This window comes from Dermacentor silvarum, chromosome 1 (genome assembly GCF_013339745.2).
Source record: "Dermacentor silvarum isolate Dsil-2018 chromosome 1, BIME_Dsil_1.4, whole genome shotgun sequence".
NCBI classification, from domain to species: Eukaryota; Metazoa; Arthropoda; class Arachnida; order Ixodida; family Ixodidae; genus Dermacentor; species Dermacentor silvarum.
In genome coordinates, this window is record NC_051154.1 from 84,489,491 (window position 1) to 84,512,326 (window position 22,836).

Genomic DNA, 22,836 nt, shown 5'->3' on the forward strand with positions numbered 1-22,836 from the left:
TGACCCAGCGAAAAATATTAACACTCAAAAACGACTGGAAAGGGTTCGGACGTGGGTACTAACTGAAGGAAACACTAAAGTATGATGGTAGAAATTATAGTCGTGAGCATGACTCAGCAAAAATGACAATGACTCAGCGAAAAAAAATTAACACTCAAAATCCACTGAAATGAGTTCTGACGTGGTACTAAGTGAAGGAAAAGGCTAAAGGTTGATGGTCGAAGTCATAGTCATGAGCATGACCAAAGCTTTCGCCTTAAGGTCGCTTAGGTGTAGCTAAAGGGACTCGTGAGGACTCATGACATGCGTGTCATGTAGGTCATGAAAGAGCCGCCTACGTCTTGGTGCTCTCATGGTCGTTTCGTTAACTTGGTAGGCTCCCGGCACACTGCTTCGCATAAATATCGATTTCCACAAGGCGTGGGATCTGCCGGCTTTTTAGTATTGTTTGCCACAACTATGTCTGGCTTCAATGTTTCGCGCTTCTAGCTTTTCTTCGCTCTCGTGGCCGAGTAGTCATGTGGGGATAGTGAAAACATTCATACCAGCAAACTTGAATGCACAACCTTTCTGAACCTGTCCCTAATGTTAACCGTGACTTCTGTTGTCATATATGTACCGATGGATTAAGGATGAGCTGTTGGCTGATGCTGTCACAGAATCAAGCAAGGCAGTGAAATGTAAAAGGTTCCTGGGAAAAGGAAACTGTAAAAGAGGAAGAAGAGGAAGAAAGAAAAGGAGCAGAAGTAGTAGAAGAAGTAGAAGAATAAGAAGAGGAAGAAGAAATCTTTGAAAACCTGAAACTTAAAACATCATTTTCCCTTCGAACTTCTGTGATGCAGCGATAGTTAAACAGGCTCCAACGACGCCTGATTAGAAATGTCGCTGTTTCACGCGAAAGGCGAAGCATCAATTGCGATAGCAAATTAGTAGAGAGCTATACGGAGTAAGGATAGCAGTTTTATCAGCTGTATAAACATGCAGCAGCACCAGCAACGCGCAGAACTGTTGTCGACGCCGTTGGCGTTTTGCCCGCGTTCGCTCCGAACGCGTGCGCCGTTGGTGACTGTTGCCGATGCCTCTGGGGGTGGCTCGGAGGTTTTCGACGAGATCAGAACGGGACACTCGTCGAGCAGCGTCGGAAGTTTTTACCACCTTCTCGCCTCGCAACGTTTTTATATAAATATGCATTTGGTGCCGCAGCTAAACGTCGCCCCCCCTCCCTCCCTCCCGTGCCCCCACCAGCACGTCCCTCGCGAGCTTTCACTCGCACATACAGCATACCGTGCGATCGAGGCGACGATTTCATCACCGTTTGACGTCATACGGAAACCTCACGGCGACGCCGATGACAGAAATCCGCTTTGAGTGTCCATATAATTGCTATCGCAGTAAAATGAAAATCGGCGTTAAGTGTAGTCCATGTATACATTACACTTTATATCCTGTTGTCCGCCTCATAGAGGCTTCACATAAAAGGGGGCTCACTAATGGTATTGCCAACTGTTTTGCGCATATCTCGATTTCAGTCTCACTGAAAAGCTAAAACCTCTGCAACAAAGAGCGAAAAGCAAAGTGCTCTCGTGCGAGAACACTTTGGTATGTCGAGAATGCCCGGGATGCGAGACACAAGCGGGGACGCTCGTCACTAAACACTTTATTCTCCTCCACATCCGCTTCGATGGGCATTTGCGCCGAGTTTTGGGTTTTCAGTTCTTTCTCTCTTCTCCGTTAAGAGGGGACGTTCACCACTAGTCTCTTTATGAGTCTTTTTTCTGCTTTACTTGGGTTGCCAGTGTGCAGCGAAGAAGTGCCGTATCCACTCTACATTATTTCAACGAGTCTCGAGTCCGCATAGCAAGCCTCGCCACGAGACCCAAAAGGATTCCGTCAACGAAGCGAGATGAAACTCCGACTGAGAGCTCCAGGCTGCCCGGTAATGAGCAGGTGGCATGCAGCTCAGTCGGGAGCGGCAGGATCGCAGAGTGAAAAGCAGGCAGCGCCGTCGAAAAAGAGACCGCTTCTTGCTGCATTCATTTCGAGTAATAGCTGGGGTACATCACGTTAATCTGCCTAGTGTCTAAAGCCACATCTCTTCTCGACGTCTTGAGCTGTTTCTGTCTCTCACGTTCCATGGTACTTTCTCGTACAACTACCCCCCCCCCCCCCGCCTCCCCTTCCCATGCGTCCCCACCCTGCACCTCATTCTCATTCCTTCTTTAGTACGGCTGTAGGGCGGCCTTACACGCATACGCGCAGCTATGCCAGCGGTATGTCCTTTTAGTCGCAAAGTAATACAGGCTTAACTCCTTGATTCTAACTTCAGAACAAACGTGGACGAGCGCATTCATTTATTTTTAACTAAGCAAATATTTAACTGAGTGTCAAATACGTAATATGCGCTGACGAAGCAACTGGGCAAATATCCATCTCCTTAGTTGCACATATGAGCACTCGAGACATTTGTTAAGCACTGCTCGTCTCAAAGTTAAATTTAATAATGAATATAAAAGAAAAGCAATGTAGCGAACATCAATGAGATTCGCACAACTGAGCCGAAATTCTATGAAGACTCAGCGAGTCTTATCTCGTATTTGTCATCAACAGCTCAATGTCACATGAAGTTGTAACACAGTACGAATGGTTTGGCCTCACATACAATCATCTAGACAAAACTGCATCTCGAGAAAAGCCTCATAACAAATTTCATGCACTCTCCTGGAGCAACATTAGAGAAGTGCTCACTTGGTCGACAAGCACTCGTCGGCCAACAAAGTTGCGATGCGTTCACACTGTGGCATTTCATTTGTTGCCTACTCTGTGCTGGCGACTATTAATGAAGACAGATAGGTCAAGTCTGCAGAAGGACGCGTGTCGCGAGGGCTTGCAAAGGTCAAGACCGAGACAGGTAACGACAAATACGTATTAACTAAAACTGACTATGGTTGCCTGTCCTGACATGCTGATACATGAGAAATATTTACACATATGCACATTCAAAACATAAGCACACTGTGCGTCACTTAAAGATATATTTACAAATTTTCGCGGTGGTTCGTGTTTAATATCCTAAAATAGGGCTATGACAGACAGCCCTAGGGGAGGGCCCTACGGCGGTCTCTCATAGGCCTATTTTAGGACGTTAAACGATGTCAATGTGCAAAATTAATTTTTCGAACTTAAAGCAAGAATTTCCATATGTAATCCATACATATTAGAACGAGCCCACGCGCTTTACGTACCACTCCTATTTGCGTAAAAGTAGCTCAATGTGCGGGGTACTCAGCTTTCGCGTCTGTGGGAGGACAGGGACACGCTATAGACGGTTTCATGCTCGCGATAACAGCAGCGAGCGTGCCGCCCCCAAGAAACTTCCGGTCACGTGCCTTATCAGGTTTATGCTTTAAAACGCATGGTTGCTTCTTTGCAGTTACATTCAGCAGCTACGTCAGTGGGCAAAACCGGAAGCCGTGCAGGGCCTATGTTTGTAATCAGTGAAAGGGTCTATATACTATAACAAACGTACAGTTAGGAGGAATGGCGTGGGGAACCGCTACCGCGCGACAGGGCTGACCGTAAGTTTTTGTCGGAGCATTGCAACTTGGCGGGCCAGGTCCATCGCATAAGGCTGAGGTGTATAATTAGGCATAAACGCATCGCTTACTAAATTATTTTGCCCTAAATTATGTTCCTGTTGCATCATCATCATGCCTAATGATGATGATGACGAAGGCGGTGGTGGTGATTTATTGGCAGCCCCTTTGAAACAGGGCGGCGCCAAGTAGTCACCCAGCCTTCTTGATCTGGCGTGACGACTTCTACTTATGCCAGCGCCTCTCATGGCATCTTCTGTCCCTATATGAAACTTGCGAGGAAGTTTCCTGACAAGAAGAAAATTATTCAAGGACCCTAGTATAAGTTTGATTACAAAGTTGTAAACCATGCTCATAAACACACGATGAAGTTGTTTTCATGATGTTATCTTTTATGGGGTCATTTTTTGTGGGCTCTGAAAACAGTGCGCGAAATAGGAAAAGTATGACGTCACTGCGCGCTTGCATTTAGCCGAATCCACAAAGCTCTACGTTTGTAAGTGAGCTTTGCCATTGGCCGACCGTCTTGGCTAATATGTCCAGCATAAGGATCGATTGGGTGAAATTTTCTCTTTCAAACAATACAAGCGTAAGAGTAAGCGTAAGACACTGCTCCCGAATACGGACACTGGCAAGTATGGCTTCCACTTTAGTGTGAATCGTCGAGATAGCGGTGCTTTAGCTATCGCTGATTGCGAATAAATGGGGAATTAAGCTTTCGCTTTTTGGCCGCTCACCTAAATCACTAGTAGTGAGCGGTTAGCCAATCGAATTTCCGAGAACGATTGGAGATTCTGGTGTCAGTAGGCCTAAGGAGGCGCGTCGGCAGAGGGACATGGTGGGAAGGGTCCTAATGAATTGTCTGGGCTTGGGCAGGCTTGATAGCAGGTACCAGATGCCTCCGCGTCCACTTACACTTTATTTTTTCACTTGCATTTCCTTGCATTATAGTATAGGCGTGCGCAGGGCTTTCCATTAGGGGGGCCATACTATCTTGTAACAGCGTAGCAAACTAGTCTGAACCCCCCCTTACATTTTCATCTATCAAACTAGACTCTTCTGTAGCCTTGGGCCTGAGGACGTCTTCGACGGGAACGGCTCAGGTGTGAGGGAAACGAAACTTCTTTTTTGATCAGACCTTCTGGCCGTTTTATCTGCACCTATCACCTAGCTTGCTATGAAATAGAATACCCTGGCCTGGGGCAGAGGAGGCCGTTTATTCTAGCTCCTCGCTAAATACCTGCCTATGCACCTGTAATCTCAGGCTACGATTCCTAACTGTGCAAATAAGATCCCGTATAGCTCACGCTGCAGCTTTGCTTCCTGTTTCACATTGTAGGAACTAAAGACTTTGCACAAATTTGACCCCCCTCCCCAAGCTGGCCAGGGTGAGGGGAGGGCATGACCCCCTGGCCGCCCCTGTGCACACGCCTATATGCATTGGACAATTTTAAACTAACGAACGAAGCCAATCGCAAAGACCTTGCGTTCGGAAAGAAATATAATTCTCTTCACTGCGCATTATCCGGACTTGATCAGATAACGTACATAGAGTTTACGTACTCTAAAAAATAGAGCTGGTAATGGCGGCCTCCGTGACGCCCGCTTTATTGCGAATTGCCGTGACGGCAAGACTTTCAGCGTCTTCGAGTCCAGAAAATAGTCAATTGGGCTTAAGCTTCATCTCAGCTCACCCGAACCGAAAGTTATGAGCGCCTAGTCCGCTTGATTTCTGAGATAGGTCTGAGATATTGGTGTATGTAGTCCTCATGAGACGCATCGACAAGGACACGCACGATGGATGATAATGGATTGTCTAGGCTCGGAAACATTTCACACTAGGCAGCAGATGGTACCACGTGCGCTAACTTTTTCCTTACGTTTGGGTTCCCCTACATTAATTAAGGCGATACTTTACAAAAATATGAAAACGAAATGAAGATGGCATCGGAAGTGCAATGAGAAAATGCAATTATTTCGATATGTATTGATTATATCGCATATTCTTGAAGAGATATGGCTGTATCTTTGAAGGTTTATGAGTGAGCATCGGCGGCAAGCGAGCCCGCGCGGGGCTGCGTGCCGACGGTCATGCCGTCATGACGTCACCGTGGCAGCAGGTTACAGAAACGAACAGCCAGCGCTTGGCTGACTTGAAATTTCTTGGCTAATGTTTGCACGCCTTGTGCTGTGTTTTGTGAGCGCATATAGCAGATGTTTTCGACGTGCTAGCAAACGTGACTGCAGGGGCGGTGACTGTGACACATGGTACGATCCGGCGTCCTACTTGCCATAGCCACAACAGCATACCAATTATTTCAAACCAAAACTGCCTCATATCCTTGTGTGACGTCCGAAGCGATCGGACCACCGCAGCCAAGCACATATTGCGTGTGACTCCGCGGGCGGGCTTGAACGAGCGCCGCTCGCTCGTTCGCACGCCCATCCAATGTGTCCCGAATCATCGATTGCCGAAATACGGAGCCTACAGAGCTGCTCGTCCGATTGGTTGCCGAATCGTACCGTGTGTTTAGCGCTTTAGAAAGCACCCCCCCCCCCCCCCCCCTCCTTGAAGAAAGTCGCAGTTTTGCCCGAAAGGCGAAGTATCCATTGCGATAGCAAATTAGTAGACAACTATGCGAGGTAAGGGCATTAGTTTTATCTGCCGTATAAACTCGTTAACATTCGGTGAATATAGCTACACTAACAAGCATGGTGGTACGAACGCACAGGCAAACATAAACACATTTCACTCGATGAGCGCAGACACGCAGTCAAAACACTGGCGTGAGGAAGAGCTGCAGCAGCAGCGAGAGAATTGACCTCCGTGCTGCCTCTCGCTTCAACGCGAACTAAGCGGCGAGAACACAGCGCAGATAAAGCTATCAGCCCTCGGGCATCTAGACTCTGTACTCACCGCAGCTCAATATTAAGATAGGGCGGCCGCGCTCAGCCTAGCCATATGCAGCAGCCACCAAAGTAACCCGCCCCCCTCCATTCCTAGGTGCCTTGCGCGTGCTTGATCAAGCCACCATCCTCGGTTCACCCTGGCATGCTTTCGCTCACACCTCCAGCGTACGGCACGCGGTGACAGTACTTTTATCGCACTTGGACTTTATTGACCCTTTTCGCGGCGATCCTGTGGGCGCTGCCATGTTTGATCACGCGGTGACGCATCCATTGCTTGCCTCAACTGCCTCCGTTGCCTCCTTGTTTACGATGGAAGTGTATGACGCCGGCGAGGCTTAGAAAACCTCTGTTTTCGGAGATATCGTAGACGGTGACTAGGTGGACGACACGAAGCTTTGATCACAGCTTCAGAGAACATGCAAAAGTGCTTTCGGAGCTGATTAAGCCATGTCCAAACGGCGCAAGCAGCGTATATGGTGCTTGTTCTAAAAGCAGGGCTAAATATGTATTCCAAGCTTTCCAAGCTTTCCAATTATGAATCCAGTCATGATTAGTGTGTTTTGCTCTTTTTTATTTATTCGGCAAATATTTTGAAGCAGTGGCTTGTCAGTTTCTGACTCAGTGAAGTTCCTCGGTGTGGCCGCTATCTGATTACTAGTCGCTATCTGATTACAGAAGCCTAGTCGCTCGCGGGTGTGCTCAGTTCCGATAGATTTGTTCTTGCTGCACACAAGGCTTGAAACGTAGCTGTTTTGAACATTGTAATACATTGTAGCAAATATATATATTACAGCTAATAACTCGCTTACTCTTGTGGACCGTCACGAAACATTCAGCTTGACCATTCGTGCGCCATAGGCGTAGTCCGACATTTATTGTGCGTATACAGTGCGCATATATTCAAGTGTGCGCCCATTCACTTATTCTTGATACGTCGGCGATAGAGTGGGCGTAAGTTTTTCCTGCCATTTGGGACAGATGTGTAGAGATAACGTGCGCGAAACTTACTATGACATTAAGCGGCGCTACTCCCTTTGTCATTGTTTAACGAGTGGTACTCACTCTTGCCGACGTTCTCGGGATGAAGCCCTTTCTTTGAAGGTTAGCGATACAAGGCTGGCGGATGAGCAGATTTTTGTATCCTCGAGGAAACCCGTCTCATCACGAAGTGCCGGTAACACGTTCGGACAGTTGCAGCAGCGGTCCGCGAACTTGGCCACACAGATTCATTCTATTCCTTAACATGCCAGTCACTATTTTTGTAGGCAACTACTGCACACGTCTTCAATCCACATGATTCAATCTAGCATGATTGGAGCACAGTGTGTTAGCGAAAACTCAGTTGCATTTCCGACTGCTGATCGCACAGAAGCAAGGTAGAAGCGGTAATGGTTTCGTATTCGTGCGCAGTCGCTGAGGAGAGGTATGGCGCGCCGTCGTGAGCGCCATCTCGTTTCTCTAAAACAAACTGCTCCGCGAAAAGGGTCAATACGCAAGATAACGGCGACGCCGCCCACAATGGCGGAAATCCGCCTCGAGTGCTATCGCAATAAAAGAAGATCACGGCACAAAGTGCATACTGCGCGTCCTTCACCCCCGTCCCCGCCGCTCCGTACGGGTGGACGCGAGTACGGGTAGTGACGCGAGGGAAAGATGGCTGGCGATGTCAATGGCAAAGTATTTTCCGTCCTCCACCTTCCTGTAGGATTGACGTCAAATCCTGTGTTTCGTCATAGGTGCTGTAGTTTATCAGAAAACCATTAAATTAATTATACCCTGTCAACTTCGCTCCAGAAACGGCCTCCTGTTTACCACACTCACCACCCAAGCTTTCATTTAGATTAAGAGATTACTCGCCATGTACAGCGAAGCTGTTGCAAAATCACCACTAAAACTGCTGAGGGAGATAAGCAATGCTTTATTAATGATTCGGATGCCTGTTCTGAGCTTGTAGTTTATTGAAACGTATGCTGTCCTGTGCGTTGTATGGGTTAGTTCAATGAATGCATGCATTGTTCGCTTCACTTTGCTGAGTGCCTCTAGCCTGAGCCTTACGGTGGTATGACCTAGAGCACTGCACGGGCACGGGCTTACCCGAAAGCCCGGCCCGGCCCACTAGCCGGGCCGGGCTGGGAAGGGCTGTTTTTTCACGGGCTCGGGCCGTGCTCGGACTTTCTGGTGGTGTGCAGGTAACGTGCAACGAGTTATCCTCGCGCGTCTCGACTCTGAAAAACCTGTTGCCCCGGCGCAGCTGGAAGCTAGCAGTGCTACTACTGTGTACTTCCCTTTTCTTCTTGCGACGTATCTTGCGCTGCTTGAACAGAGTGTAAAAGTCCAGAAAGATCGAAGTCACCTCAAACCAAAGGATACCATTGTATTCCTTACCTAAATCAATGTGAGTAATGCTTTCAGCGCGGTAGAAGCGCGTTCAGGACTTGCTGATTCTTCAAAGACGAATTGGTAAAACGATGACTGGTAAGATAAGATAATTCGTCACGCGGCTAAATATGGCACTGCGTCCATCCACGATTGCACGCATGTTCTCAAGCGGCCGCCTAGCAGCAGCGCATTACGCTGCACCATGGGGGAACGAGAAGCATTCTTTCTCCATTTACTCCATGCATGCGCTGCGCACACGACCGGTCGTTGCTGCGCTTCGGCTTTAGTGTACTAGAATACGGTTGAGTGAGACGAGCGGCTGGGGCGGCGCATGCTTTCCAGTGAGGCGCCCGACGGGGAAAAATACTGTGGTGGCGCTGCGATAGAAGTGGATTGGGCCGCATCAAGGTCGTGCTGTTGGAAACTGCTGACGATACTGCTCGGAAGGGTCATTCGTACTACTTCGCGCGCCGGTATTTGTGTTCAGACCACTCAAATGGTGTTCATAATTGCATATGACATGTAGTTATGCCTTAAGAATAAATTGCTTTCATTATCTTTATTTTTTTTAATGCTGCTGGGTGATCTTCGGTCTCGGGCCGGTTTCGGGCTGGTTTAGAGCCGTGCTCGGGCCGGGCTCGGGCCAGGCTCGGGCCTAAGTTAAAGGTGTGGCAGGCCAGGCCGGGCGGGTAACGTAGATTATTTCCGGGCCCGGGCCGGGCCCGGGTCTCGCCATAAATTATTTGGTGGGGCTCGGGCGGGTAGTCCAACGTAAAATTCGACCCGTGCAGTGCTCTATATATAGTATGAGCCATTGCATTTTTGCTTTTGCTTGCTTATGGGGGTAGGAGCCATTGCTTACGGGATATGCGTCATTGCATTCTTGCTTGCTTACGGGGGTATGAGCCATTGCTCATGGTGATAGACGCTTGTTTTGAGCTTCTTTATTGAAATGTATTCTGTTCTTTATGTTGTATGAGTGATTTCAATAAATGTATGTATTGTTCACTTCACTTTGCTGAGTGCTTGTGGCCTCTGCATTACGAGGGAGATGAGCCATTGCATTTTTGCTTGCTTAAGAGGGTGTGAGCCATTGCTGCCAATGATATTTTTTGTTCACGGACCGGACACGAAAACTGCCGACCACCGAGAGGTTAACAGCTTCGCTCTAAAATATCGTTGGCAAATGTTTTGTTCAGTATTCTTTTAAACTAAAGTGCTGCAAGTCACGTGCATCTATAAGGTTCCGCAATGGGCCTGCGTTTAGCTTATGTAAATCATAGAACGCCACTCCACACCTGCATATTGGAGAGTTTTTAAAGCGTATAGATTTATTCGGCTCTGAAGCCCGTTTTCGGTTGATCGGGGTTCGGTGGTGGTTGGACTTTCACAGCCGATACACAGGCACTGATGCAATAGGAGCCTGCTCTCGTGCAACTGAGTTGCGGCGGGGCGGGTTTCATCGCCGAATGCCAACTATTACAGCTCTGAGACGCACGTGACGTGGCGCAAGAGTTTGGGGCGTCTGAAGGTTTACTTGCTGTGGTGGACCACTCGTTCTAATCTACCACTCCAGATTTGCTGGTTAACGGCTCTGTTCTTTACGGGATCACGCTATGAGCTAGCAAACGCTACCGAAATATCCTCACTGCATCAAATATGCGCCTTCAGGTGCATAATTCCTTTAATAAAGCGAATAGCTCATTAGAAACGTTAGGCTTATCACTTGCGTTGACAATCATGGTCAATAGTTTGTGCCGCGTGCTCGACTCAGCTGCTTGCTCCCTAGTGTTCTAGCGATGTTAATGATGTCCGCATAATAGTTAGAACACATGCTTCCACCTGAAGCAAGAACGAGACGGTGACATTTTACGTCACTTGCAGAAAAGCACTTGCTGTGAAAGCGCGGAGGTTATATGCGCTATGAATATTTCGGTGTTTTGTATAGCCATACCTTGGGCGTCTGTTATATGTTCACATCTAAACGGAGAACTTGAAATTTCTCTGGCCGGTGCACAGAGTTTGGTCTCTTGAAACCATTTCGTAACTGTACACTGCTGTTACTATATTAAAACGAAGGCCGAACTCTCTGAAAGGAAAGTGCGTTCACGTCGACAAAGTGGAACGAGGGTGTATCCCTGCGTGAAGTCGGCGAGCAGAAAAGGAACTCACATTAACTTTTTACGCCAGCGGCTAGCTGTGGAGAGCTTGGACACGGGACATTGGATGTATTGCCCATGTAACCCACAAGGGTATTCATGTCTTTCATTTTTTTTTTTCTGCCAACCTCGTGGTTCAAGTTCAAGTTCATAGAATGGTAGGGGGCAAGGGTAGGTGCAGGGTAGTTAGAAAGGGGGTGGGAGAGAGAGACGAAGTGGTAATGCGGCGAAGAGCCCCCTTTCTTGCCGCAGCTGTCTTTCGCCATCGCACCAGCAGGGTAAATGGCGAAACTCAGTTTACGCCGCCCTGAGCGCCAGGCGACGTCCACGACCCTGGGCGTGGTGTTGCTCTGCACGGTCACGCCGCGGCAGACCGGTGTTCTCCTCATCAGACGTTGGGGCCCGTGCCGCGTAACTGTATAACCTGCGAGATATATTGCATTGGGCGGCGCGCTGCGCTGCCTCGGCGGGGGAAGTCGGAAGGCTATCCTTGCAACAGGAACCCCGCACCCTTCGCCGGTACGCTGTCGGCGTGGGAGGCGAGAAAGTTTCTCCGTCACGAATTTACTTGAGTGGCATTTCGTTGGTATTCAGCGGATGGGCCACACTCCGCGGCACCGTATAAATAATCTTCGAGTATGCTCTGCACGGAATGTTTTCGATGGATGCCTCGTATTACACACAAATGACGCCTGTTGTCGTTTTGCTTGCCTCCCCGTTCCCTTTCTCCCTGCCTCTTGTTTAGCGCGATGCGCCCACTTCTTTTTCTATCACTCTTTGCGCCTGTGCGGCGTTTTCCCGTAGCTGCGTGCTCTGCGGGCGTGCTAGCGTGTTTCTCGACGGGCTCGATTCCCCACTCCGCGGATGCCGTGTTCGCTTGTCATATAGCGAGGCCACGGCGCCAGAAGATAAGGTTTCGGTAAATATTCATTTTCATTTATTGAAGCTAAACCTTCATGTTCTGCTACACGAGGAACAGTTTTCAATTATTTGATGTGTTTATGTGTAAGTGGCCCCTGATTTCACAGTGGTTCCATTAGCTTGTTGCTCCACATTTGCAAATAGTCGCTTATATCAACTGAAAATGTTAAAGCCTTTGGCAGTTTCTATATAAACGTGGTTCGCCGATAGCATTGGTGCATTTGATCCTTACGAAAACAGTGAAAACGAACCAGTGTCGTGCATTGCGCACTAATAACTCATGAGATTCCGGTGTTCCTCGAGCGCAAAACATTAGGATGATAAATAACAAAAATGAGAAAGTTCTGGTATTATTCTGGCGTTCTACTCATTTACTGCAACAGCAGTAGGTACTGACAGGGGACATTGTTTTCAAGAACAACTTCCTCTGCGCGATGAACTCAACCTCGTCCTTGCATAGGTTATGTGGCGCCAAACCTCTTGCACAAATTACCAAGCGCCGTTTTAGCGCGATAGCCCAGTGTTTAGCGCATCCGGCTACATGAATTCGAAAGGCAATGTTTGCATGTTTTAGGCAGTTTTGCTTTAAGTGCTTCTTTTTTACAATTCTCAGCCTGTTTTCGTATGTATAGTCAGCACTTAATTTGTTGCAACAACTTAGATGTTACACATTTGCTATAAAGGTATTATGTCGTAATTTATTGTTTTATTACGCAGAACAGAGATGCGCTCAATGGCACTAAATTGTGGTTAAAATGTCGTTATATTTAGGCCGGTTGGATGGGGTTGGCATGTCTAGCGAAAGCAATCCAGTGTGGTGATCGGTTGATAAAGAGGCCTGATGACGACGAGGACGGCCATTCGCCCTCCTCGTCCGCATAATGGCAGGAAGGACGGACGGATCGACAAAGCAGACCCAGTTTCGAGCCTTTAACTTGAGTCGCAGAAAAAAAAGAACATGACAATAATAGTACAAAAATGTCGGTAAGGCAGGAGCTTACCAAGTACGATTCGATTATACCACTTTGCCAATACTACAACCAACGAGATTGTCGAGGTACTTATTTCCGCTTGCGATGTTTATTCCTTTCCATTTCTTTAAAACGCAGGTACCAGGGCTATCCTTGAAAAAAAAAAACGCTCGCAGTGCTGCTAGCCCCATCAGACAAAATCCACAATGCACGAGCCGTCCATGTGCGCTTTTCTACAGCATGGAGCTACCGTGAGATCACATGAGGTGTCGAACTTTGTAAAAAACGCGAGCTTGCAATACATATTCCTGCCATGTTACACTACCAAATAAACAGGATATATTCTACATGACCCATTGGCTAGTAAACCTCCACGTACCCAAGAAGGCGGTCAATAGGCTTCAAGCCTATAGACACAGTATACCTTCAGACCTACCCAGCACCTCTTGCACCGCGTCACAGGCAACGAGGGTATACATAGCGAAAATGCGAGAGCATTTCTATGGCTACCCTACACCACTTTTGTTGGTCTATGTGGCGTCGATACGATCACCGCGTATAAAGCATTAAGGAAATCTAGCCCCTGCGAGCCCAGGCCTACAGCATGGCAAGCACACACTAAACATTTTAACACCCTTAAGAATGGAAATAAATTTGTCGCCAGACGAGCACCCCTAGGGTGTTAATACAAGCACTCTTATTTAATTAACATCCTTATTATGGGTGCTAATCAAATAAAAGTGCTTGTATGAACGGCTGAAGTCGAAGTAGTATAACGGCTGAAGTAGAAGCGAAACGAAAGAAAAATGCCACCATCAGCTCGTTATACTTCCCACTGTTTACGAGTTCTTTATTCGCATAACTACAGAAACGGTATCAAAAGACAAACAACTCGTCCTTAAGGTGACAAAAATATTGCATGTATGAGAATTCGAGCCCAGGACCTACACGTGAAAACCAGACACCGTTACCACTGGGCCCCACAGGATGCACGGTTGAGCTCTTCAAATATTGGTACCTATATGTATAAATTGTCCAGAAACTCCAACTGCTTCATTTCATGAGAAAGATTGAACAAGGTCACAACTTGCATCGACAAAAATACGTTCTTCATGCTTGAAACCTAACTTTCATATGGATGCAAGGACAGTTATCAACGTTAGCGAACGTTTGGACACATTGCGTGTAGGGTGTTGATTTTTATTATTTAGATATTTTCCGCACACCCTTACTATAGGGTGCTTTGAGTAAAATGGATGCTAAATGAATGCGAGGAAGGGCGTAAAGTGAAAGAACAACACTCTTTATACACTCTTAAGGGTGTTAAATTGTTTATTCTGCAGTTACTTATTCTCGGCGCCACGCCAACAATTGAGAAGGGGCGCGGAATACGTGCGACGCTACACTCTTAAAAAAACACCGCCCAAGCACTCCGTACAGATGGTTAACCAGCGAAGCTTAAACGTGTGGCCCTGGTGTTTAGCAGTGGGTTAATAACGACGGTGTATTGAAGCATTTCTCAATTATTGGTTACATGTTTGTGTTTCTAGTTCAACGCAAGCGCTAATGGCGGGCGGATGCTGCTAACCATGACGCCGAGCTAACTTGAGATATCGAACGCATGCGACAACGGCGAGCCGAGGAGCCTGCGTTGCGGGCAGAGCAGGTACGGCGCAGAGAACGACGTCACTAACGGCGCTGCCAATGGCGCGCGCGCTTGGGTGCGGCGTAGAGAACGACATAACTGACGGCGCAGCGAATGCAGACGTTTAGAGAAACATGGGACGAACGGTTTTTCGTTTCGCCTAGCCATATACAGCTTTCGCTGTAAAAAGTTTGCACCCCTTGTGGCTTATCTGGTCCCATAACAATAATCGTCATCTGTCTTGCGCGCCTGTCCTTTCTTTAACGCGGCGCGCCCGGTACTTCCAGGCCATGCACGACATGCGCTTCATCAGCGGTACATAGCATTCTCGACAGGAAAGTAGAGAGCGCAGTTTTCAAGAGTGGAAGTGCAAGCACAACCCTTGCCCACAAATCTGCTAAACTGACACTCGACACCCATCTCATAAATAATAATAAAAAATTATAAAAAAAGACTACTCGCAACGGCGAACCCCTCAGAGGTCAGCACTGCGGCGATGACCGAGCTCACTACAGCCCTTGGCGTCTATGCAGAAGATTCCAGAAAGGACGTGTCTAACTTCCTTCTTCTTGCTCCTCAGCCCATGACGTAAGGAGCACGTATAATTGATGCTCTCGACAAGGGGATCATTACTAGAGAGTTCGTTTTCCCTCTCTGCTATTGTGCAGAAATGAAAGGGGAAGGGTAAATTAAAAGATAAACACAGCATATACTTGCTGGTTATGCACACTAAGGGGGCTCACGGAAAACAGTATGGCCTTTGTTTAACGACGTCTGTAGTATACACATCAAAGTTAAAAGCAATAACTTAGAAAAAAAGACAGAAATTTTATTTTGCTCATTCTGGTCTTTGCACATTCCCCGCTAGTTCGCACTTCACTAGGAAGGTGCCAGAAGCCGAGGAAATGAATGTCTCTTAATCTCATTCTCTTACATCTTGGTACACGAGCTACAATGTTAACGTATATGCTATTGAATGTAACATACAGGGTGTGTAGTTGAATTCAACGAAAGTGTTCGTCAAGTTGGATCGTCGGCCTGAGGTTTACCTAATGTTCTCCTGTAAACGCAAGCCGGTCGGATTCAGCGACCAGCCACTCAGACTGAGCCAGTCCGACTACTGAACTGAATGAAAACAAATTTGGCATCTTCCATACGGGTCGGGCTGAGTCAACCATTCTAAAGTTCTTATGGCTCAGCTTGACTGACAGTGCTGACAGTGCGTCTGACAGTGTTGACAAATGTGTCTGCAAGTACCTGCCTACTAGCCTTTGCCAAGAGCCGTGCTCCGGAACAATCACCTTGAAAGGGTATGGATCCTTGTGCATCTCAGCACTGAGAAACACGGATAGGCTTGTAACCACCCTCATTGAAGAGGCCAGTTTTGTGAATCAAGCTACAACACATAATTTTGATGTTTGTTCCTTTACTCCCTCGTGGGTACAAGTTCCTTCAGTTCTTTGAAATTTCCTTCAATTGCTGCAGTGGCCTTTTCTTTGTACAACTGTCTGGGAACAAGAACGAACCCACTCTTATTGTCCAACTGAAGTTGCTTGATCGCCATGCCTCGGATTGGAAACATGATTGGCCGCAGCTGTATCCGTCTTGCATATTCTGACTTCCTGGGGTAGGCTTTCAAATCCCTGTTGAATGCAACATGTCACATCATCTGGTTTTTCTGGACCAGGTGCTGTCCTAAGAATGCATAGCACCTGAACCAAGGTATATGTAAACTGGCAGCGTAGCTTCCATAGAAGCCCATAGGTCAAGAAAATGGCGGCTCGTTGCAACCGTCGCCATCTACGTATCGGGGGGACAACTAACAGCAAGCAAAAAATAAAAAATAAAAAGTGACGTCACAACCGGAAATGGCAGTGACGTCAAGCTCTTATGCTGTTTGGCGCGAATGGTTGAATTTCTTCAGCATCCGGCATTTCGACCGCTACGCCAGCACTTATTTTTCTTTTAGGCTGAGGCGAGCTTGTGACTCGCCTCAGAGAACGCGCCAGCGTGTCATTAAACTATAGGAGTGGCGTATGTCTTAATGTGATCATAATTAGGCTGTTATTGACGGCAATTGCTCCAGTAGGTGCCTTAGGAAGATGAGCGAAAAGGGTGGAAATAAATGACAGTGCCACAGAGGTTAAAAAAAACTTCGCTTTTATTCGTCCAGAATAATGCAACCAATATAATTCACCAAACAAAACTTGTTTCAGTGGATGAAAAGTACAATGGCCGGCACACATTCGTAATGTACAGCAACATATGCGAAACCTTTTAACAGAATCATTCCGAAATCATTCCGAATCATTCACCTTGTATTCATTTCCAACAGTTATCAGACAGGACAACATTACCCCACATTATCATTTAGAGAACATTTGACTTACTAATTTTGCTTTCCGTTGGGCACTCAGAGCCTGTGTTACGGAAAGTGAACGAACACAGCGTGACCTTTCGTCGCGGAGAGTTCCGCATTTGTCGTCACGACAAGACACAGCGCGTCGAATGCCGCAGCCGTGAACTTGCATGATAACAAAAAACCTGCACTCACACCTTTCGCCAATGAATGCGGTGCGCTAGGCCACGCAAAATTTGAAGCGAAGCGCACGCCACACTTTGAATAAACAGGCAAAGAAAAAAAAAAAAAAACTCGGATGAAACCGCCGCGTTCAACAAAAGTGTTGTTCGCATTAGCACGTGAAATAAATTTTAATTTTAATTTAATTACATAGTTTTACGTGCCAAAACCACGGTCTGATTATGAGGCACGCCGTAGTGGGGGACTCCGGAAATTTGGACCGCCTGGGGTTCTTTAACGTGCACCTAAATATAAGTACACCGGTGTTTTCGCATTTCGCCCCCATCGAAATGCGGCCGCCGTGGCCGGGATTCGATCCCGCGACCTCGTGCTCAGCAGCGGGAAATAGCGTAGGGCGGACTCTGTCACCGCCGCAGATGGCTTTCAAGATAGAGCGGCCTGAGCGGGCGCGCGGCGATCACGCAGTGAGCCGCGATCGCCAGCTCACCCTCGCGCGCTTTCACTCGCACATACAGCATACGGCGCGCGGCGATGATTTTATCGCACTTGGAATTTACACGGAACCTAACGGCGACGACGATGCCGATGGCAGAAATCCGCCTGGAGTGTCCATATAATTGCTATCGCAATAACAAAATTTATAAACAACACAAATTTCAACGTGCGCTCTAGCGGCGTGCAACCAGCACAACTGACAATTCAGCAGGAACCCGCGACGGATCCACGGATGTTGGCTCCAGCGCTACTGTCACGTGGACTGGCATCCAAGTGCCGGACATTTCCACACTTGCCGACCACGACAATGCATGGCGCGTGCCGCCCCTGAACACACTATACTTATACACCCTGTAGTACACTTTAGCAATACTGTAGAGGACGAAGCCGACGATATGGGCATCGCTATGAATAAATTGTTCTTTAAAAGACGGCGGCCTCGGCTGTTAAAAAATTCTAATTAAATTCTCGGGTTTTACGTGCAAGAACGACGATATGATTATGAGGCACACCGTAGTGGTGAACTTCAGATTCATTTTTACCACCTGTGTCTCTTGAACGTGCACCTACATCTTTAAGTACACTCGCATTTCGCTCCCATCGAAATGCGGCCTCCGCGGCCGGGATCGAACCCGCATCCTCGACAGCGCAACGCAGTAGCCACTAAGCTACCGCGGCGGGTGTTCGGTGTGACAGCCTACTTCAGCCGCATTAAATGCAGAGTAATCGCTGAAATTCGCAAGTTTTCATCCTTGCTTTACGCCTATTGAAATTTCATAACAATCAACCTCAATCTCTACGCGCGTAAAGAAAACAACATCTCTGAACACTTCTTTGAAAGGCACACTGAAAAATAGAAGGTGAAGCTGATTGACTCGCTCACCTTTTAGGATATGTCCTGTTTTCGTGCTTCTTCACGACATACCTATAAAAATGATGTTGTGCGCAGACATTGAGTTTCTTGCTTGCTTGGCTGATAAATTTAATACCTTCTCTTCTCCCCTGAAGTATATATACATATATATAATTCGCAATATTCCCCCAATGCGTCTGTTTTTTTTTTCCTCAACATACCCCAGGCATGTGGGCAACAATAGCGGTAGTCATTGAAACCGCTTAATGATTTATGGTATACAAAGCAGGGCCGATGACTAATGTTGTGGGAAGGTATTTCTAAAAACAATCAGCTCAGAGTTCATTAACGAAAAAAGCATAAATCACGTCACTGTTGTCAAATATGACCCCTTCAATATATCCATCCAAATCAACCTTGTCTCATCAATAAAAAATGACAGTAGGAACAACTGCGATCCTCTTCACCTTCCTTTTATCAAAATGGGTGCTCGCAGCCGACGAGCACCAGTACCCCATGTTTGGAAATGGGAAAATGGCCATTCGATTGTGGCCTGCCAACACCTTGTTTTTTTTTATTTGATTCGTAAAGGAACAGACACAGAGAAAGCACCCGTTCCTGGGCCGGCTGTTCTATATGCTTCTTCGTCGTCGTCTTCCCTCGTTCGCCCCCTAGCGCCCGGTGTCCGAGCGCCCGAGCCCAAGTGCATCTCTTCATGTTTACACTCGGCCATGCTGCAAATTTCAGGCTCGCCTGGAATCACGTAACCAGTCCAAGAATTGAAGTCGTCATCTGTGAGCCGTCCAGCGCGCAACCAGCTTGTCTGGCGGGCGGCACTGACTGTTGCGCGCCGGTCGCTGGTCTCGCCGACGACCATCCCACCGCTCAGCGCTGTCCGTCTCAGCCGAAGCCGAGGAGATTCCCTCAGGTTATCACAGGAAGCGTTGGAGAGGCTGTCCAAGGATGGTGATGCTCTGAATGACCGGAGGGCACAGTCGGAGCCATTCTGAAGCGGCGCTTCGTTGCGGTAGCCACTGTGCCTTGGGCGCCGCACTGACCCTGAAGAGAGCACCTCTACACCTGCATGGATGGTATACGTTTAACAGTGACAGCGCCGAGAGGTGCAGCAGGGGCGTTCTCGGAATTAGGCGACCGTGGTAATGGATGGCTCTGGTCAATGGCCGCTGACGCTTGCCTGAACGCCAAATCAGGATCCCTGAAAGCAATAATCGGAACTGAAGGATTGCCACCACCACTGCTGCTGGAATCACGAGGTGTTGAGGCTGGTTGCTGCTGATACTAGAAGATACCGAAGTGCTGCAACTGCTGCCCTGGTGTGGTGGTGGCTTCGGACAACAGGCATATCCCTTACAAAAATCAGTTCAGTCTGTCTATAGACTTCTTGTAGACGACTTTGCCTTTCTATAGATTTGTTCTTTTGCTGATACCAAATATATAGAGTGTCTATAGACAAAATGTGATAAGATATATTTTTTTTATTTTTGTCTACTCACATTCTATAGTCAGTCTATAGAAAAAGGTCGATAAGATGTTTGTTTCTTTTTGTCTACTTCCTCTCTATAGACTACCTATAGACAAAATTCGATACAGTCTCTATTTAGTCTTGTCCATTCATTGTCTATAGACTCTCTATAGAAAAAAGTTAATAAGATTTTTATTTCTTTTTGTCTACTCCCATACTATAGTCGATCTACAGAGAAAAGTCGATAAGATGTTTGTTTCTTTTTGTCTACTTCCTCTCTATAGATTACCTATAGAAAAAAGTCGATACAGTCTGTATTTATTCTTGTTCATTAATTGTCTTTATACTGTCTTTGCACAAAAGTTGATAAGATTTTTATATCTTTTTGTCCACTTCCGCTCTATAGATTACATATAGACCAAAGTCGATACTGTGTCTATTCTTGTTCATTCTGTGTCTAAGGACTTTCTATAGACGATAGTCGATAAGGTGTTGATTATTTTTGTATACGGCCGGTTTATAGGTTGTCTATAGACAAAAGTTGATAAGGTGTCTATTTCTTTTTGTCTATACCCCGTCTATGAATTTCCTCTTGACAAAAGTCGTTAATTTGTGTTTTCTTTTTGTCTATATTAGCGGTCTATACGCCGTCTATATGCAAAAGTTTTTGTTTGCTATTTTTTTAGCCGATTGATAGTTTATAGAACGTCTACAGATAAAAGCAATAAAGGTCACCATTCCATCTCTGTCTTTAAATTACGCAGTCTATAATTATTATTTCACCAGATAATTAGGTGTTTAAGAATCTGCTCACCGCCGGTTTCATCCAGGATTGCACTGGTTTTTAACATGTAACCTCTGCGCCCGGGCCAGCCCATTAGTTAGTGTGGAATGCATCCCCGACGGCGATTTTCCCTTGCGAACCACATGAAGGCGGAATATAATCTTCTATGCGATTGCTTTATTTTAATGGTTTCCTATATCACCACCGATGAAGGCTGTAGAGTGGAACGTCACGAAAGGTCATGTTAACTCGAGCGAGCAGCCCATATACCAATTGCAGTAAGGTGTGAAATGAACTAAAGGACAGCCTATATTTTAAAAGTCTTGTTGCTTCAGGTTTACTTGCCGTCTATAGAATGACTATAGACAAAAGTCGTTAAACTCGGCCCAACCCGTGTGCGCTGTAACCAAGCGGAGGTACTGGCGAATAATATGGAGCTACGTTTGATATAAGCCACTGGGATTGTGTAGACTGCTGAGATTGCTTTAAAGTGCTTTTGTATACTTAAATTTAGTATAGACATGGTGTATACTTCCGCATTTGTTGACCACATTATATGACCTCCGTAGTCGCTCTCGGCAATCAAGACAGTCTTTACAGTTGTCATAGCATGACTTTTGCGGCAGTAAAATAAAGAAAGCCGAATGCCGATCCAATCATGTAAATAAATGTTATTAATGCCAGCTTTAGCGAGAAACGTATTTGAAACAGGCATCAAGCTAACAGCGCAGAGACTCGTAATGTGTGTAGCTGACAACGCAGAATTTGCGAGTGTGCGATGAACCGATGCCGCGTATGTGATGTGCGCGTTATGTGTCGTCTGATTCTCAGATACTTTTTAGGTTCTCCCCATACTTAGGCTGCATCCCTAACATTGGGTGGTTTTTCGCAGACTGATATCCTGCGCTATAAACTCATTAAAGGTTATCGTTCACTTACAATGTGCGCCAGATTCTCTGAGCCCACCCAGTCCTTTGCAGGCGCTATGCCTGTGCGTACGTCATTACTGTATTGATTGCTTTGACATATCACCGGAACAGACAAATGTGCATTAACATGTGCGCAGGCATTTGGCGGTACGTTGGAAGCTATGATAGAAATGCACTCTATTATTCATCGTCGTTAGCCATAATGCTGGGGCCTGACGTGCGTGCTAGCGGTTTTTACAAACACTGGGTTCATTCAACTGTGCGCTCCAGCTCCATATGATAGCCCACAGCGTTTACAATACCGCGCCGACGCATTTCCTTCCTCCATCGAAAAAACTGAAAAATGGAAGGTAACCGTTCCTAGCTGGCACCAGCAGCCATTACGGTTGTCTAACTGCTCATCATACAGTAACATGATGAAACATTAATATGGTACTGATTCGCATTATCGTGTAGTCTTTAGACAGAGGTAAACCAAATTAACTAAAGACATAAGTGATGAGAGGAAATTATATATAAAACTACTAATAAACCGTAAAAAATACTCATTGAATAGTTTTCCCTCACGTTGTTGCATCTGCTTTACGTGTGCGTCTTTCTGTGTCCTTGTCTTCCGTGCTGTGCTCGTGTTGCCATGAATTACGAACTTGCTCAAGCCCTTGTCACCTTCATTAAGCAAGTGATTCAATTCAGCTGAATCTAATAGTGCATTTAAAGTGACTGACGTGTTATTCGTTTTAACTGAAACTTATGTACTGGCAGTAATTTGGCAAGCATTAAATCACAACATATTTTATTGCACCTAAAGTGCGCGTGTCATAGACTGCCAGGGAATTTTCATGAAAAAAGCCACGGAAAGCTTGGAAAAAGATCAGGGAAATTTAAAATGTCAACATAGGTAAACTGTCTTGTTATTTGCCATACAATGTTTCCAGAGAATCGCTGTCTTAAATATATTTTTGAAGTATTTCACCTCAAAATATGACGAATTGGTACCATTTTCTGAAAAAGAAATGAAAGTGAAGCATACGGACATGGGGCATTTCTTACTCAATCTTTTTGCATTAACTGTGTCCTGAACCTCGAAACTCTGGAAAAAATACTTATGTCTTAGAACGCCTTCAATTATTTACTGTGATAGCTTTCATTCTAACTACAATTTCAGTTTTGTT